The 18112-nt window shown below is 47.0% G+C and overlaps 1 long non-coding RNA gene across 2 annotated transcripts; it reads left to right on the top strand.

Annotated features, from left to right (window-relative positions):
• The first annotated feature begins 315 nt into the window (after positions 1-315).
• On the top strand, positions 316-1240 carry LOC133800947 (uncharacterized). Of its 2 annotated transcripts, none has more exons than XR_009876672.1 (3): positions 316-597; positions 697-790; positions 883-1240. It is a non-coding gene; the product is annotated as an uncharacterized LOC133800947 (long non-coding RNA). The 2 variants fall into 2 exon arrangements; XR_009876666.1 differs by having other exon boundaries at positions 702-790.
• Positions 1241-18112: the final 16872 nt, after the last annotated feature.

Below are 18112 nucleotides of genomic sequence, written 5' to 3' on the forward strand. Positions count from 1 at the left end.
GGGAAAACAATTAATTTTAATGAATTTTCATGCAAAATTCAATATGTCCAAGCTATGGGAAAATACTTAATGCTACTTAAGGTGGAATTAAGACCAAAGGAAATTACATAAGTAAAATTATGTAATATTTATTTTTGTAAGACTAATGTCATCAAATTTTTGGTATGGCATTCAATTTTATTAAAACTCCTTTAGTTGAAAACTATAGGAAATTACATTTTTTACAAAAAGTACCATTCTAGCCTTGGGGATAAGTAGTTTTGTTTAAAAATTAAAGAAAATAGGAGGGCATAAGTCTATTTTAGAGGGGTTGGCTGGCATGTGAGTGTTAAGAGAGTCATCATATTCATATTGTCACTTCAAGTCTTACATTAAACTAGCTAAGAGGAAAACCAACAACCTATTATTCCTCTTTCTTTTCCTCTCTACACGCCTAGCCTCTCTCTCTCCCCCCTTTCATTTTTTTTATTCTTTCTTTGCACCATTTCAGCAAGAAAGCTCTCTCATCTCACTAGAAAATCTGAAAAATAAATCTCTCTCTCTCTCTCCTCACAAGAACTCCATTAGAGCGCCTCCAAGCTTGAGCTCATCAAAGAGGTAAGTTCTCATGAACATTTCTTTTTCTTCTTCCCTTCTCTTGGTCGAGTACCCTTGGGTGCTTTCTCATTTTTTTTATTGAGTTGGAACTCTATCTAGCTCAGATCATGTATGTTGAAAGAGTAGGAATCCATTTCAAGTGGAGAGAGGAGCTAAAATTTTGTGCATGTAAGCCTTATTCTAAGATTTCAAGGTAAGTTTTAGGGTTTCAAATTCTCTCAATATCCTTCTTTATTCTAAGATTGGTTTGAATCTGATCATGGAGAGTTTTGGATGATTGCTAAGGTTCCAAGAGGATAGAGGAGTGGTTCGAAAAGCTCAAGGACCCAAGAGAAACAAAACCTAGAACTTCAAAAGTAAAAAATCTTGTGTTTTGGTAATAGTTTATGTTTAATCTTCCAATCTGAGTTTTTGAGATGCATGGAAGGTTTTGATCTCTTTTTTATGTTGTAATAAGGTGTTTGATAGCATTATATGATGCATGCATGTGTTCTATGTTGATCTTTTAGTGGAACTCCAAAGTTTTCACAGGAAGTTTATAAAAATTTCTTGCTGCCAGATTTTATGGGTGACTTCCAACGAGTCAAACCCTAATTTTAAAATATGTTCTCATAAAAAAGTTTTTACCACTGCTAAATATTGGAATAGTACATAATTTCAGGCTTTTGAACCACTAAAAATGTTTTGTATAACTCAAGTAATGAGCATTTTGGGATTTCATGTGCAATCTGAAATGTTGACTGGCAGATTTAATACTGAGAGTTTCAGCAACAATTTGAATGGTACTAATTATTTGTGGCTAAATTTTTAACTGGACATTCTTTGTATATTTAATATTAAACCTATAAAATATTTTTTTTAAATCGACTATATTTTGTGAGTTATGAATTCTTTAACTTAGATGCTCAAAACGGTTTGCTGTCAAGATGATGTTGTTATGGTGGCATCCAACGGGCAAAACCTTAAGTCATTTGTCAAACTTTCAAATGGGACTTTTAGCATTTCATTATTTAGAAAGATTGCTTAATTTTATCATTTTGAAACAATAAAAAAACATTTTTTCTAGGTCAAGTTATAAGCTTTTTGTGATTGATGTGCAAGCTGGAGTGAAAAACTGACAGCTTGAAAAATGCATGTTTGAGCAACGTTTTGACAAATTTAAAATCAACATTTTTAGCTGGTTTTAATTATTTAGACTCTTTTTTATATTAATTAATAGTTCTGCAAGAGTTGACTAAGAAAGGTAAATTTGATTATTGATGCATAAAAGGGGATCATATAACAAAATTATTCCATGATAATTAAACATTACCCTTTTATGCTAGTATTCTCCTAGATTCCCAAAATGCCCCTAACATAAATTTTCATCTCTTTTTCTGATATTGTATTCTCTCTCTATCTCTCACGCTTTCCCTTCTCTGAAGCTCTCTCACTCAAAAAAACAAGGTAGCCACCATATATTCTATCTATCTATAATAATTTTGGAGCTCATCTAATCTGAGATTTGAAGTTGTTTTTTGGGCAAGTTTTGAATCCTATCAAGGCAGGAAACTCCATGTTGGGTTTGTGATCTAGTGGCACAAATCTTATGGGTAATTATATTTTTGTTATATGTAGTGAGGAAGCTTGTTTATTTACATTGCTTTAACTATTTCGAACAGATATGTGTCTGCATTTTGGATTTTTTTACTGTTTCATGATCGGATTAGAACTGGGTTTTTTATGGGTTCTCTGTCTGCCTCGATAAGTTTCGATGAAACTCAACATGCCTCGATGCTCCTCGATGTACCTCGACATGCCTCAATGTAGATTAGGAATGAAACACCTCGATTAGCCTCGATGGATCTTGATGGACCTCGATAGGGACCCATAGTGTCCTATAGATGACCACCTGAATTAACCTCGATGGACCTTGATACATAGACAAAATTTTCCATACTTTTCTACCTCGGTATACCTCGATAGGGATTCGTAGAGTCCTATAGATGACCACCTCGATTAACCTCAATGGTCCTCAATGGACCTCGATATGTAAAGAAAATTTCCCATACTTGGCCACCTTGATTAGGCTTGATTGTCCTCGAGGGACCTCGATAGGGACCCGAAGTTTCCTATAGACGACCACCTCGATGAACCTCGATGGTCCTCGATGGACCTCGATACATAGACAAAATTTCCCATACTTGGTGTTGACGCGGTTCTTCGGCAACAGGTAATTAAGAGAAAGAGAGGAAGGGGTTAGCGCGGAATGTAGAACCGTCACAGATATAAGATCTTAGTGAATGAAATAGGTGACTCAAGACACGTTTTTAAGTGGTTCAAAGGTTAAAATCCTTCTACTCCACTAGTCAATATTATTGATATATTCTGGGTATTTGGTTACAAAGTATATCTCTCCAGAGACTATTTTTTCCAACCCTTATCAACTCCCAGGGTCTCCATATTTATAGGAGAAGGCACCTGGAAGTTGGTAAGGAGGTCCTCCCGTGACCTTCTTATTTGTCATATCAACTCTGTGACATTCATGATTAATTCCTAAACCTGACACATAAGTATGGTCAAATCGATGGGTAAGGAGATAATGGGCCGCACGGCCCAACCCAGCCGTGGGTGTCTGAACACGCACGTTCCTGCAGCGTGTCCGAGAAGTCTGGGAGATATCGGACACGTGATGTCAGATATATGCACGTTTATCTTGCGTGTGTTGACTTTACAGGGGGTCATAGCCTCCATATCTAGCTCGTACCACGAGCTGTGCATCTGACCCGACCTTCGGCCTTCCGATTCCTTGCTCCAGTCTTGGGAGTCTTGGCGAGTCCTTGAGGATTCCTCGAGCTAACGGGGGTACGACCTCAAGACAGGAGCTCCAACCTGGGGGATGTTTATGGACTAACCATGATTAGTTCGAAGCTCGGCCTGCTAATCAGCCCGTGGGAAAAACCGGGCGTACATCTGCCCCCCAAGCTCCTGCCGTGGTATATGACGTCGTATATAAGACCATAGCAGGGGCTTTTAGACTTCCCCACAACTCTTCGAATTCCACTCTTTATGCAGGCGCCTGATACGTGGCACACCATGGGTGGTGACGGTACGTCTTACGAGAACCGCATTTAATGGCCTAGCCTATGCCCAGCCGTCGTTTCGTATTTCGAGTGGAAGGCCTCAGATCCCTCATCAGGGCCATCCAAGAGCCTTCTACACGTGATCCTTCACGCATATAAAAAGGGGGTGGACACCCTACGCACAGGCCACCCTTTCATTCGAAATTTTTCAAACCTCTTTTCCTCTTTCCTCTCCATATTCCAGAAGAACGAAACCCTTGACTCTGCTACTGCCATTTTCATCGTTCAAGAAGCTTAGGCGCACGGATTTCTCCGAAGCTTTGGAAGCTACTACACCGACGAAGCTCTTACCAACGCAACACTCTCATCTACCTCCCAGTCATACACAGTAAGTTTCCTGACCCTGCGTACTTTGAAAACATGCTACTGTAGCTTAGGTAAAAAAATTCACTGTAGCCGCATGCAAGGGTTTTCTAGGTTTTGTGGATATGGAGGGTGACAGCCCTTTTTAGGTTAGGGTATATTTGTTGTAGGAAATCACTTTAGAGTATGGGTTTCAGGATACTTTTTCTGGGGAAAATTTCTGGGTAGGAGTTTTGGGAACTTTGGGTGCAAAACCGGGTAGCTTAGGGAACACGCCTCATTAGCGGTTTTGTAATTTTCTGCCTATTGAAATTTTCCCCCCAAGGAAAATTCTATTCTGAACCTCCTGACACACGAATTCCGAGTAATCTGGGATCTGTTGGGAGTATACGCGCGTGTTCACTGAACCGCGTGGTTCCACTCTCCACGAGCTGGGCTTACCTCAGCTCGTGCAAATAATAATTGCTTCTTCCTCCTGCTTGGGTCGCCTTTTCTAAAGTGTTTTCTTTTTTTCGCTAGGCGACCAGATGGCTCCAAAAAAGAATCTCCCCCAGAAGAACGTTGGAAGCTCGGCCTCCCAGCAGGAGAAAGGAAAGGCGGTGATGCCTAGCTCCCCGATCCCCCGTTTCGGGCCGGCAGTGGAGAAGGAGGTCGATGTGGCCCCTGACGCATTCTTTGAGGCAGAGAGAATCGTCTCCAAGATAACCGATCAGACGAAGATTAACAAACTCTTCCTCACTCACAATATCACGTTGGGGAAAGCCTCCATCATAGCCCGACCTGCTGCGGAGGGCGAGCAGAGCTGCTCGCCGCTCGACGAGTCGTTCGCGGCCTGGAGCGGTGAACACTTTAAGGCAGGGGCCTTCCTTCCCCTGGATCAGTACTTTGCTGATTTCTTGAACTTCGTGGGGTTGGCCCCATTTCAGCTCCCCCCCCCCCCCCCCCCCAACTCCTACCGTCTGCTGGCAGGGTTGAGGTACTTATTCCAGAAGCATGAGTGGGAGGTCCCCACTCCTGCGGATATTTTATATTTCTTTTGCTTCAAAGCCAGCCCGTACCAGCGGGGGCGAGGCGACGGGTTTTATTATTTAACCCTTTTTCCCAACACGGCGGCGATCATCGAGCTGCCCAGCCACCCCAATGATTTCAAGGACCAGTTCTTCATGTCAACTGGGTTCCGGAACTGCGAGCACCACTACTTCAATCGTCCTCGTAAGTGCTCCCGTAGCTCGCCTTTTAAGCGTTATTTTAGCTCCTCCCATACTCCACTCTGACTCAAACTAATCTTTCAGCCATCTTCACGAGGACCGAAAAGTTTGTGACCCTCGGGGGCCAATATGACACGCTGGCAGGCTTGCCCCCCAGTGAGAAGGATTATCGCGCGCTCGTGACGGACGAGACGATGGTGTTCTGCAAGCTGATTTTTCCAAATCAGACCTTGAACCTAAAGAGGCCCCGTGGGCCGCCTCCATCTCGGGACACCAGACCTATCAACGTGGAGGAGGTCGCGGAAGATGAAGACGAGGAGGACGAGGGTGACGAAGTTCCGCTCGTGAGGAGCAGGAAGAGAACTTTGGAGGTCGCCCAGAGGACGAGCGAGGAGAGGATCCAATCCAGAGCAGCCACGGGTCCTTCTGGCCAAGGTAACCCTTACTTGTTTAGGAGCCTAGATAGGGCCGCTGCAGACCCCCGGCTGGCTAGGTTCAATCCTAGGCAGCTTGTCCATCGTCACAAAAGCAATCCGGACCTGAACACACTCCTGCTCCATTGTGTCGACCGGCTCGTGCTGGATCACCAAGAAAGCCGGCCTAGGGGTACCATAGTAGTAGATAATACCCTAGCCTTTAGGTCGATCCTTTTCCAAGAGTATGGGACAAACCTACGAACATGGTCATCACTCCAAAGGGGTATCTATGCTCCGGGGCTTAGGCAGTACGTAGGAGAATCTAGCCCGGAGTCGGACCTGGAGCCAGAATGTAACGACCCAAATTCAGTGTTAAGGCTTAAGGGCCTGGAGTAGTGTGCCTGGAGGGCATGATGGGATTTGGTGTGTGTTTCTATTGAGTTTTATGCATGATTATCATTTAATGCACGTTATATGACTAATTGATTATTTGAGATGCATGACTATGTGAATTAGTATGCATGTAGACCTGATTGTCTTAGAATGAGCATGATTATAATCTGGCCATGTTAAGGCATAACTGTGATAATTGTACTACGTGAATCGTGCCATGTGAGGTGGTGTTTTTATCAGGATGCACGCATCGAGACGGTCCTAGTGAGCCAATTAGTTTAAAAGTCACAACGGGATGTTGTACCCGGCTCGGGTTAAGCCTAGGGGTACTTTGGGAATCTTATAAGTTGAGCTGAGAATGGGTGGTTGGTTATTGGTAATTGAGTAACCTGGGTAACCGTTTGTAACTTCTGTGGGTAACAAGTTTTAAGATAGAAAGTGGTAGAATTGAAATGAAAGTGTAAAGACTTAAGTGCCCTTGAAGGTTTAGCTAAGGAGGGATTATTAGGAAGGGGTAAAATGGTCTTTTGGCAAGACAAATAGGCAAGTTTCAGCTGGGTATATGGGGTATACGGTTTGGGCATTGGATCATTTAGTGTCTTGATAAAACTAGAAGAGAAGGAAAAGAAGAGGAGAGAAAGGCTAGGGCAAGCAAGAAGAAGAAGAAGAAGAGAAGGAGAAGTGGGAGTCTAGGAGGAGGTCAAGGACTTTGTGTGGATTCTTCATTTGAGGTAAGGGTTTTATACATATTTAAGTTTGGATTTTTGTCTTGAATTAAGGAATTTAAATGCCTAAGCTAAGCATGGTTGAGTTTTGGGTTTGTTGCTGAAATTTGAAATCAAAGGAGTGGATCTTGAGTGTGTTGATGTTTTGATTTGATTCTAGTGTTTATGGGGTGTTAGATTGTTCATATGAGGTTTGGATTTGAGTTTTGGGGTTTAGGTATTGGTTTGGGGTGATTTGGAGAGGTTAAAACTCGGGAAAAATGCAGGAAAAACCCAGAAAATCTGGGTTCGCGATGGAGCCCCGCGGCCCTGTTTTTGGGCGCCGCGGCGCGAGGAGGCTTCAGGATGGGGCATGGGCTCTGGGCGCCACGGCCCTTGATGGGTGTGCCGCGGCCCTAGGCCATTTTGGCAGCCCAAATGTTGGAGTTTTAGGGGTTTTGCCCGGGGACACGGGGGATGGTTCCGATGCTTTGTTTTATGGATTTAGAGGTCCCGGGAGTGCGGGATTGGTCCCGGGAAGTGGTCTTGGGCTTGGTTGGTATTAAAAGTGTTCTATGTGTGTTGTGACTAGGATTTCGGAGGGGCTCGTGCTAGAGGACCGTGCTCGTGACCGTGGTGCATCGGAAAGCTCGAGATACAGGTAAGAAAACCGTAACACCCGAGAATAGGGCATGGCCCCACTGTGTGATTGCAGGGCATGGCCCCGGATTGTATTATGTGCAAATGTTTAACCTTAAATGAATCGTGATGTGTGTGAATGTTTATTTCTAATGTACTATATGTGTGATTATGATGAATTGAACGGCAAGGGCCGAGTGCGGCGTAGGCCGGGTACGGCCGTGGGGCCGAAAGTAACACACAGCACATGGGATGCTTATATTCAGGGTGGGACCCAAGGGATACATGAGTTATCCTCGCGGTGAGAACCGAAACCCCAGGCTTTGGTAAGGCCTCGGGGGTGGCATGGCCGTACTTGTTTATTATGATGGTTTTCCTATTTATCAGTGAATTATGCCAGCTATATGATTTGCATATGTTATGTACTATTTGAGTTTTCTTGCTGGGTTTCAGCTCACGGGTGCTCCGTGTGGCAGGTAAAAGCAAGGAGTCAGTCAACCGGCCATGAGCATGGAGAGCGTGGGGGCGGCGCGTACATGTTCGGCCTGCCCGACTGCTTTGGTTGGGGGCATTTTGTATATGGCTGTATTTAACCATTCTTTTGATAGCTGATCAAGTGTAAATCTATTTTGAGTTGTAAATATTTTGTAAACCTTATTTTGGGATCCCAGATGTTTTATAATTAACGTTTTAATGAAACTAAACATTTTCAAAGAGTACAGCCTTAAACTCTGGTTTATTCACACTTTTGGTTTTAGAAACCACTTAGAGTCAATTAAATGCACAATTTCTGTTTTAAACTCACTTAGTAACGGCTCTACGGTAGTAGGGCGTTACACAGAATCTCCGCCAGTTCGGGAAATAATCGTCTTAGGTTCTTCCAGCTCGGGGGGTAGGGTTCCCTTAGTATTCGTATACTTTTTTAGCTTTAACATTTTGTCTTTATCTGTGTATGATTGTTAACTTGTAATAACCATGTTCTTTGTTTGACAGAAGAGATGTCTCAGCCCGAGGGGAGCTTGCGAGGCGCAGTCTTTGGGGGAAACCCCTCAGCCGGGCCAAGACTGAAAAGGCTCCGGGGGTCCAGGAGCACTGCTGGGACCTCCACCAAGTCCCCAGCAAAGGAGAAGGAGAAAACCCCGGTAGCCCAGGACGCGGGAGCGATTCTTCTTGCTGCCGGAGCAGGCCAAATGCCTCCGCCACCTTAGCGAACTCCAACTGTCACCCAGGACGCAGGGACGGAGCTCGGGACTCCGTCTGCGGTGGCCTCCGATGTACGCATCCCGGTCAATCCCCAAGACCTGGAGAAGATCCCAGAGGCCTTCCGGGGAACGGTGTACGAATCGGCGAACTACGCCGTTAGCCATATCTATAAGTTCACCGAGAAGGAACTCCGGACTATTGAGACAATGAGCCCGGTTGACGTTATGGACTCTTCAATGAGCATGACCCTAACGGTAAGCTGCTCTATTCTTTTAAAGCTTTTACCATTACACTCCGCCTTATTTTTCCTCTGAGCCAGTTTATCTTTCATTCCTCGCAGGGTGTCGTCACCCTTCACTGGAGCATCATCAGGGCCAGAACTCAGCTCGATGACATGAGGACCGAGCACCAGGTCACCCTTCAGGAGGTTAAGGCGACTAAGGATGTCCTGGCGACCTCGAAGGTCGAGTTGGAGAGGACCCAGGTCGACTTGGAGAAGACCCGCTTGAAGGTCCAGGAGCTCGAGACCTCCCTTGCCACCTCGCAGGTAGACCTCGAGGCGGCGAAGACCGAGGTCCAGGCCGCCTTGGAAGCCGAACGGGCCACATCGGAGTAGTCCCTGCAGGACCTGTTTTATCACTGCTGGGCTTTCAACCCGGAGGCTGACTTCTCCTTTATGTCACCGAGCCTTTGGGCGAACTTGGTGGTGAAGTTTCAAGCTCGCCTTAAGAAAGAGGTGCCGCCTTCAGAAACTGGGGAGGCCTCTGGCGCGGCGGAGCAGGGTGAAACAGCGACCTCCAAAGGGCCAACTGACGGGGCCTAGGGCGCTTTTTCTTTCTGCCTTTGAGTATTTTTAAGTTCTCTTTTTTTTTGTATGTAACCTTTGCATGAGGTGTTTTCACCTCGAGACAATTTGCCTTACACCTTTAACTCATATTTTTTCATGCTTTTGGCTACAATATATATATATCTTTTTGATAAACTTAGTTCGTGTTAGCCGCTATTTATATCTCGAGCTCTTGGAAAAGAACAGCGAGCGATAAATAGATTTACATCAACGTCTAAGTTTTATGACCCAGTTAAAACCAGGAACTTATTTAGAAAACTTAGTTTGTGTTAACTTTTATCCACATCTCAAGCTCTTTAAGAAGAACAACGAAAAATGGATTTATATTAACTTCTAAGTTTTATGACCCGATTAAAACCAGGAGCTTATTTAGAAAACTTAGTTCGTGTTAACTTTATCCATATCTCAAGCTCTTTAAGAAGAACAAGGAGAAATAGATTTAAATCAACTTCTAAGTTTTATGACCCGGTTAAAACCAGGAGCTTATTTAGAAAACTTAGTTCGTGTTAACTTTATCCATATCTCAAGCTCTTTAAGGAGAACAAAGAGAAATAGATTTAAATCAACTTCTAAGTTTTATGACCCGGTTAAAACCAGGAGCTTATTTAGAAAACTTAGTTCGTGTTAACTTTATCCATATCTCAAGCTCTTTAAGAAGAACAAGGAGAAATAGATTTAAATCAACTTCTAAGTTTTACGACCCGGTTAAAACCAGGATAGGACTTAGTTAGCGTTAACCCTTATCCAAAGATTAGGATCAATATCTAAGTCGTTAAGGAGACCTGGTTATATCCAGGTACCATATGCCCCCCAAGTAACTGGGAAAGGGTCTTTCGTGGTTACTTTAAGATTACAATTGCAAATATGCGTAAAAAGCTGATTTTTATTAATACATAGAAAGTGGCTTTCCAGGCCTTACAAGTGGATCATTGATAATATTTCTTTAAGTGGATGGCGTTCCAAGTCCGTGGGACGGTCCCTCCATCAAGTCGAGATAACTTATAAGTTCCCTCCTTGATGACTTCAATGACCTGGTAGGGTCCTTCCCAGTTCGGTCCCAAGACTCCATCTTTGGGATCTTTTCCGGCCAGGAAAACTCTCCTTAGGACCAAGTCGCCAATGCTAAAGGCGTGTTTTCTGACCTTGGTGTTAAAGTAGCGAGTGATCTTCTGCTGATAATGGGCGAGCTGGAGTTGCGAATCTTCTCGCCTTTCATCAATTAGGTCTAGGGAATGGAAACGGAGCTCATGGTTCCGACCTTGGTCGTAGGACTGGACTCTATGCGACAGAACCTTAACTTCCACGGGGAGGACTGCTTCACTCCCGAAGGTTAGGGAGAAAGGAGTATGACCCGTAGGAGTCCGATGCGAGGCCCGGTATGCCCATAGGACCTGTGGGAGCTGTTCCAGCCAGACTCTCTTTGCTTCATCTAATCTTTTCTTGAGGCTCGCCTTTAGAGTCTTGTTGACAGCCTCGACCTGGCCGTTCGCCTAAGGATAGGCCACGGAAGAGAAGCTTTTCACAATTCCGTGCCTTTCACAAAACTCGGTGAACAGGTGGCTGTCGAACTGAGTGCCATTATCGGAGACGATCTTCTTGGGCAGGCCAAATCGACAGATGATGCTTTTAACCACGAAGTCAAGCACCTTTTTAGACGTGATTGTTGCCAACGGCTCTGCCTTGGCCCACTTAGTGAAGTAGTCGATGGCGACCACGGCGTAACGGACCCCGCCCTTTCCAGTGGGCAGGGCGCCCACTAAGTCTATTCCCCAAATGGCAAACGGCCAAGGAGCCGAGATCATTTTTAGCTCGACTGGAGGAGCTCGGGTAACCGAAGCGAATCACTGGCATTTGTCGCAACTCTTTACGTATGAAATCGAGTCTTTGGACAGAGTCGGCCAATAATAACCTTGCCTGAGAACCTTTAAGGCCAAGCTTTGCCCCCCAGTGTGGTCTCCGTAGAATCCTTCGTGAATTTCCTGCAAGATGGCCTTCGCTTCACTTGGAAGAGCGCACCGGAGGAGAGGTAAAGAGTGCCCACGTCGGTACAACACTCCATCGACTATCGTATATCTCAGAGCTTGATATAGGACTCGTCGTTACGTCCCTCAGGCAGCTTGCCCTCAACGAGATATTCAAGAATGGGGGTTTTCTAGGTTGGCCTGGCGTCGATCACCTCGACCTCTGCCCGATATCCTTCTATACTTGGTTTTTCCAAGAATTCTATTGGCACCAATCCCAGGGTTTCTGTCTCTCCCGAGGTGGCGAGCTTGGCAAGAGCATCTGCATTGGTGTTCTGTTCTCGAGGTATTTGTTCGATCGATCCTCGCCCAAACGCGGACAGCTCGGCTTTTACCTTGGCCAGATAGGCGGCCATCTTGGGTCCTCGTGCCTGATACTCGCCCAGGACCTGGTTAACCACGAGCTGGGAGTCACTGAAGCACTGGACGGAGCTCGCCCTTAACTCTTTGGCTATCCTTAGGCCGGCCAGCAAAGCTTTGTATTCCGCCTCGTTGTTGGAGGCCTTGAACCCGAACCTTAGCGCCGAGTGGAACCTATGTTCCTCGGGGGATATCAGAATGATTCCGGCCCCGGAGCCGTTCTCGTTGGATGAACCGTCTACAAAGATCTTCCACAACGATTGGGGCGAGGTGAGCTAAGATGAGTCCTCCGCTGGATTCTCCTGGAATCCCGTGCATTCTGCCACAAAGTCGGCCAAGGCCTGACTTTTTATGGCAGTTCGCGGAGTATAGAAAATCTCGAACTGACTGAGTTCGACCGCCCACTTTAACAAACGTCCCGATGCTTCAGGCTTTTGCAAAACCTACCTTAGAGGTTGATCGGTCATGACGTGTACCGAGTGAGATTGGAAGTAGGGCCTGAGCTTTCGCGAGGCCGTGATTAGGCAGAACGCCAATTTTTCCATTAGCGGGTATCGTGATTCTGCCCCGAGGAGTCTCTTGCTGATGTAATAGACTGGCTTCTGGACTTGGTCCTCTTCTCGTGCTAGTACGGCGCTAGCCGCGTCCTCAGTGACAGCCAGGTAGAGGAAAAGAGGCTCTCCTGCCTTGGGCTTGGATAGCACGGGCGGTTCAGCCAGATGTGCCTTCAGGTCAAGGAATGCGCTTTCGCATTCTACTGTCCATCCAAACTTCTTGTTTCCCCGAAGCAGGTTGTAGAAGGGCAAACACTTATCGGTTGACTTGGAAATAAACCGGTTCAGTGCGGCCACTCTCCCTGTCAAGCCCTGGACATCTTTCCGCGACCTAGGCGAAGGAAGCTCGAGCAGTGACCTGATCTTGTCGGGGTTTGCTTCGATTCCTCGGGTATTAACTATGAACCCCAGGAATTTCCCGGATGCGACACCAAAAGTTCATTTCTGGGGATTGAGCCTCATGCCATATTCTCGTAGTATTTTAAAACATTCTTCCAGGTCGGAAACATGGTTGTCGGCAGTCTTTGACTTGACGAGCATGTCATCAACATACACTTCCATGTTCTTTCTGATCTGGTCCGCGAGCATTTTGTTTACTAGCCTTTGGTAGGTAGCTCCGGCGTTCTTCAGACCGAACGGCATGACCTTGTAGCAATAGACATTAGTCGGGGTCATGAAGCTGGTGTGTTCCTGGTCCGCCGGATTCATCGTGATCTGATTATAGCCTGAGTACATGTCCATAAAGGACATGAGCTCGTGCCCCGCCGTGGCATCCACCAGCTGATCGATCCTTGGCAGTGGAAAACAATCCTTGGGGCAGGCTTTATTCAGATCAGAGAAGTCAATGCAGGTCCGCCGTTTCCCGTTGGGCTTTGGAACTAGCACGGGGTTGGCGACCCAAATCGAAAATTTGGCTTCACGGATAAAGCCACATTTTTTTGAGTCGGGTCACTTCTTCTTCTAGGGCTTCAGCTCGGGTTGTTCCTAGACGTCTTTGCTTCTGAGACTTGGCAGGAACGCTTTTATCCAGGTGGAGCGTGTGCATGATGACACTCGGGCTAATCCCTATCATGTCCTCGTGCGACCATGCGAATACATCTAAATTAGCCCGGAGAAACGTAATCAGCTCTGTCTTCCTCTTGCTACAGAGGTTTTTCCCGAGCTTGACCATCCGTGATGGATTTTGTGGATCAAGGTTCACCTCCTCGAGCTCCTCAATAGCCTGGAGCTCGGACCTGTCTTCGCCTATTCAGGGGTCAATGTCTTCATCAAGGGCGACACTTTCCCCTTTGGCGTTTTGAGGTTTTTCAATCTCAGGAGCCGCCAAGGGTTCCTGGGATTCCTCTTCACTCAGAATGGCCATAGCCAGCTGCCCGGGTTTAGATTTTCCCTTCATGGAAATGCTGTAGCACTCCCTGGCAGCGAGCTGATCAGCCTTGATGGTGCAGATTCCTGTTGAAGTAGGGAATTTCATGGCGAGGTGTTGAATGGAAGTGATAGCCTCGAAAGCTATGAGCGTAGGTCGGCCCAAAATGGCGTTGTAGGCCGCGGAGCAGTCAATGACCACGAACTCGAGTAGTTTAGAGACTGTCCGAGACTCTTCTCCTAGGGTGATCACCAGCTCGATCGTCCCTATCGCTGCCGATCCTTCTCCCGAAAAACCATACAGCATCATGGAGGTTGCCTTAAGATCGGCGACAGTCAGACCCATCTTCTCTAAGGTGGATCGGAATAAAAGGTTCACCGAACTCCTGTTTTCTATCAGCACCCTTCTCACTTTCCAGTTGGCAAGCTGGACTGCTACAACCAAGGGATCATTGTGAGGGAACTGGACATGGCCTGTATCTTCCTCCGTAAAAGTGATCGGTTGCTTCTCTAACCGTTGCTGTTTTGACTGACGCTGCTCCGGGACGAACTCCACTCCGTTGTGAGCTTTTAGTTCATTCACGTATCTCTTCTGGGCGCCTCTGCTCGTGCCAGCCATGTGCGGGCCTCTAGAGATTGTGGATATCTCTCCTCCGACCACGGGAGGAGGGACGTCCTGATCTATCCGAGTCCCGGGCTGACTGGCTGGGGCGTCTGGAGCAGGCCGACTCGCTAGGACCCTGTTCCGTGAGTATTGAGCCACGGGGCCTGCTCGGATGAGAGTCTCTATCTCATCTTTGAGATGCCTGCAATCATCGGTATTGTGTCTGACGTCGTTATGGAAACTGCAGAATTTGGAAGTGTCTCTCTTTCCCTTGTGGTGTTTCAATGGTTCCGGCCTCTTCCAGGGGACCCGAGTAGAGTTGGCCAGGAAGATACTTTCCCTGGACTGGGTGAGTTCGGTATATGTCGTGAACACGGGCTTGAACTTGTCTACAGACTTATTCTTCTTTTGGCTGTGTTGATTGTTTTCACCATTCCCCTTTCTTTTGCTTCCGCCAGGCTAGTTATTCTGTGTGACGTCTGGGGTCGCTACCACGACCTCCGTCCCCACTCCAGCGGGCTGCTCGGGAACCTGGCTGGTTCCCGCGGCTGAAGCTTCGGCTTCTTCCAAATTTATCCATTCTTGGGCTCTATTAAGGAATTCGTTGACCGAACTGACTCCCTTCTTTTGTATATCCTTCCAGAGATCTCCTCCAACAAGGATTCCGGTTCTCATGGCCATGAGCTTGGAGCTTTCATCCGCGTCCCTAGCTCGGGCAGCGAAGTTCGCGAATCTGCTCAGGTAGGCCTTCAGTGTCTCGTCGGGCTGCTATCTCACATTGGCCAGGGAGTCGGCCTGAACACGGGCGGCCTGGGAGGCGCGGAATGCCCTTTTGAAGTCAGCTGAGAAGGTCTTTCAGGAGCTGATCGATTGTCTTTTACTTTGCTTGAACCACTGTCTGGCAGGTCCGATCAGTGTGGAGGGGAAGATCAAGCATCTCAGCTCTGGGCCAATATTATGGGCCATCATTAGGGTGTTGAACATCCCTAAATGGTCCGACGGATCTCCGTCCCCGTTGAACTTCGACAAGTGAGGCATACGGAAGCCAGATGGGTATGCCGTCGCTGCTATGTTGGGGGCGAAGAGCTCCATCTCGTCTCCCGAATCATATTCGACTTTTTCTTTTTCTGATAGGAGCTTCCTCATCAGTTCCTCCATCTGAGTTAGGCGCTCGAGGGTTTGGTCTTGAGATCCTTGGTTATTCCGAGGCTGCTCAACAGCTCCGGATCCATTGTACATATTAGGTGGGTTATTGCCCCTCCTATCTTGAGATAGGTTGTTTGGGACATTCCCTCCGTTACGTACTTCGGATCGCCCCCCCCCCCCCCCCCCGAGCAAGCCTGACTACCATCTCTAGCTCGACACTCTCTGTGAGATTTGAGGTGATCCCGAAGGTCGCCTCCCTGGGTGGTCTGTTGACTTTGTGCCGAACTTAATCGCTGACGCAGGTCTCCTCCAGAGAGATCACTTCGGCGATTGCCGGTCCAATGACTCCGGCTGGATAGGCTTGGAGTCCGCCTTTGGTGGCGAGGACCTGAGCTTTCTTCCGGCGCCCTGCTACGCCGAGAAGGTCCCGCTGATGCTAGGTTTCTCCTACTACTCTCGTAAGCTGGGATGTCTCGGACGGGCCGAGGAAAAGACGGATGTCTGATCGGAGATGGAGGATGCCGGACTGGAGAAGCGATCCTGGTTCCGTCTGGACGGATCAAATTTGGTGGGGGCCTTTCGGCCCTGCCAACTAGCTGGTCCCGCGCCGAGCGATCTGGACGGGGCGCAGGACGGTCTTCGGGGACGGGCTGACGTCACGGGCCCTCCCCGGATCTCCTTCGATAATTTCCTCAAGCTCTCCTGGACGTTCTCGAGGATGGTTGAGAGCTAGGAGTCGACGTCCTAACCGAACGGCTGTACTGCCGTTGTCCGGTCCCAGGCATTTCCCCGAAGTTTGCGTCTCGATGGTGCGATGAAGGGGTGGAGTTGGCTGCTGGAAGTCTATCCGAACGGCTATGCCTGGACCGATTACCCCGGCGAGACTTAGGAGCCTCACCTTGCCTCTCTCCAACGTTAACGTTGGTTGTGAGAGGGGGCAGTCGAGCCAGGATATCCTTGATTTGCTAACTGGCTCCTCAGCTGAGCGTTCTCCATCTCCACCGCAGTATAATAACACGGGTTCGGATTAGGTGGCCGGGGCGCCGAACTACCAGTATCGTCTTGGCCCGCCGGCTGCTTTCCTGGCCGCTGCTGGACTTCAGGAATTTGTTCATCAGGGATGGTGGTATGCTGAGCGTCCTGCCCATCACGTTGTTCTATCTCGTTGCCATGCCTGGATCGAGTAGTCACCATAGTTGGATGTTTGCAGCAGCACTAATCGAACTTGCTCTCAATGAAAGCACCAAACTGTTGACGCGATTCTTCGGCAACAGGTAATTAAGAGAAAGAGAGGAAGGGGTTAGCGCTGAATGTAGAACCGTCACAAATATAAGATCTTAGTGAATGAAATAGGTGACTCAAGACACGTTTTTAAGTGGTTCAAAGGTTAAAATCCTTCTACTCCACTAGTCAATATTATTGATATATTCTGGGTATTTGGTTACAAAGTATATCTCTCCAGAGACTATTTTTTCCAACCCTTATCAACTCCCAGGGTCTCCATATTTATAGGAGAAGGCACCTGGAAGTTGGTAAGGAGGTCCTCCCGTGACCTTCTTATTTGTCATATCAACTCTGTGACATTCATGATTAATTCCTAAACCTGACACATAAGTATGGTCAAATCGATGGGTAAGGAGATAATGGGCCGCACGGCCCAACCTAGCCGTGGGTGTCTGAACACGCACGTTCCTGCAGCGTGTCCGAGAAGTCAGGGAGATATCGGACACGTGATGTCAGATATATGCACGTTTATCTTGCGTGTGTTGACTTTACAGGGGGTCATAGCCTCCATATCTAGCTCGTACCACGAGCTGTGCATCTGACCCGACCTTCGGCCTTCCGATTCCTTGCTCCAGTCTTGGGAGTCTTGGCGAGTCCTTGAGGATTCCTCGAGCTAAGGGGGGTACGACTTCAAGACAAGAGCTCCGACCTGGGGGATGTTTATGGACTAACCATGATTAGTTCGAAGCTCGGCCTGCTAATCAGCCCGTGGGAAAAACTGGGCGTACACTTGGCAACCTCGATTAGACTTGACAGTCCTTGATGGACCTCGATGGAACTTGATATTTTGCAGTTTTTTTATGTTAATAAATTTTTTACCTTTTTCTTTTGGTTTTTTTTTTTTTTGTTGTTAATACAAATTCGAATGTTTCTATATTTGTTGCATACAATGGTTTTTGGGACTGGAATATAAGGATTGGATTTTCTGAGATGCTGAAAATCAAGTTCTCCCTTTGGAGAAGAGCAAGACATACGAGCAACTGGTTGAAATTTTGTATGATGAGCTTGAAGTGGATAAATGTGTGTACTACTTGAAACTTGACGTCCCGTACACATGCATCTCACAACCCTTCAAACCTACCATTATAAAAAATGATAGTCATGTTCGTGCATTCATGGGCTTAGCATTGAAATCTGTTGAGAAGATGATTCCTCTGTGCGTAACATTGGTTAAGAAGGATTGTTTAGGAAATGCTTCAGCCTCTCCTAGCGTTAATAAAGAAGTTTGATTTAAAGTGAACATTTCTCCCCCATATCATGGTTTCAAGGGAACTCAAAGTGAGATCGGGACATTTGTTCCAGAGACAAATCCAGACGTTATTGTCCATGATGATATCCCTGTTAGA

This window comes from Humulus lupulus, chromosome 1 (assembly GCF_963169125.1).
Source record: "Humulus lupulus chromosome 1, drHumLupu1.1, whole genome shotgun sequence".
NCBI lineage: Eukaryota > Viridiplantae > Streptophyta > Magnoliopsida > Rosales > Cannabaceae > Humulus > Humulus lupulus.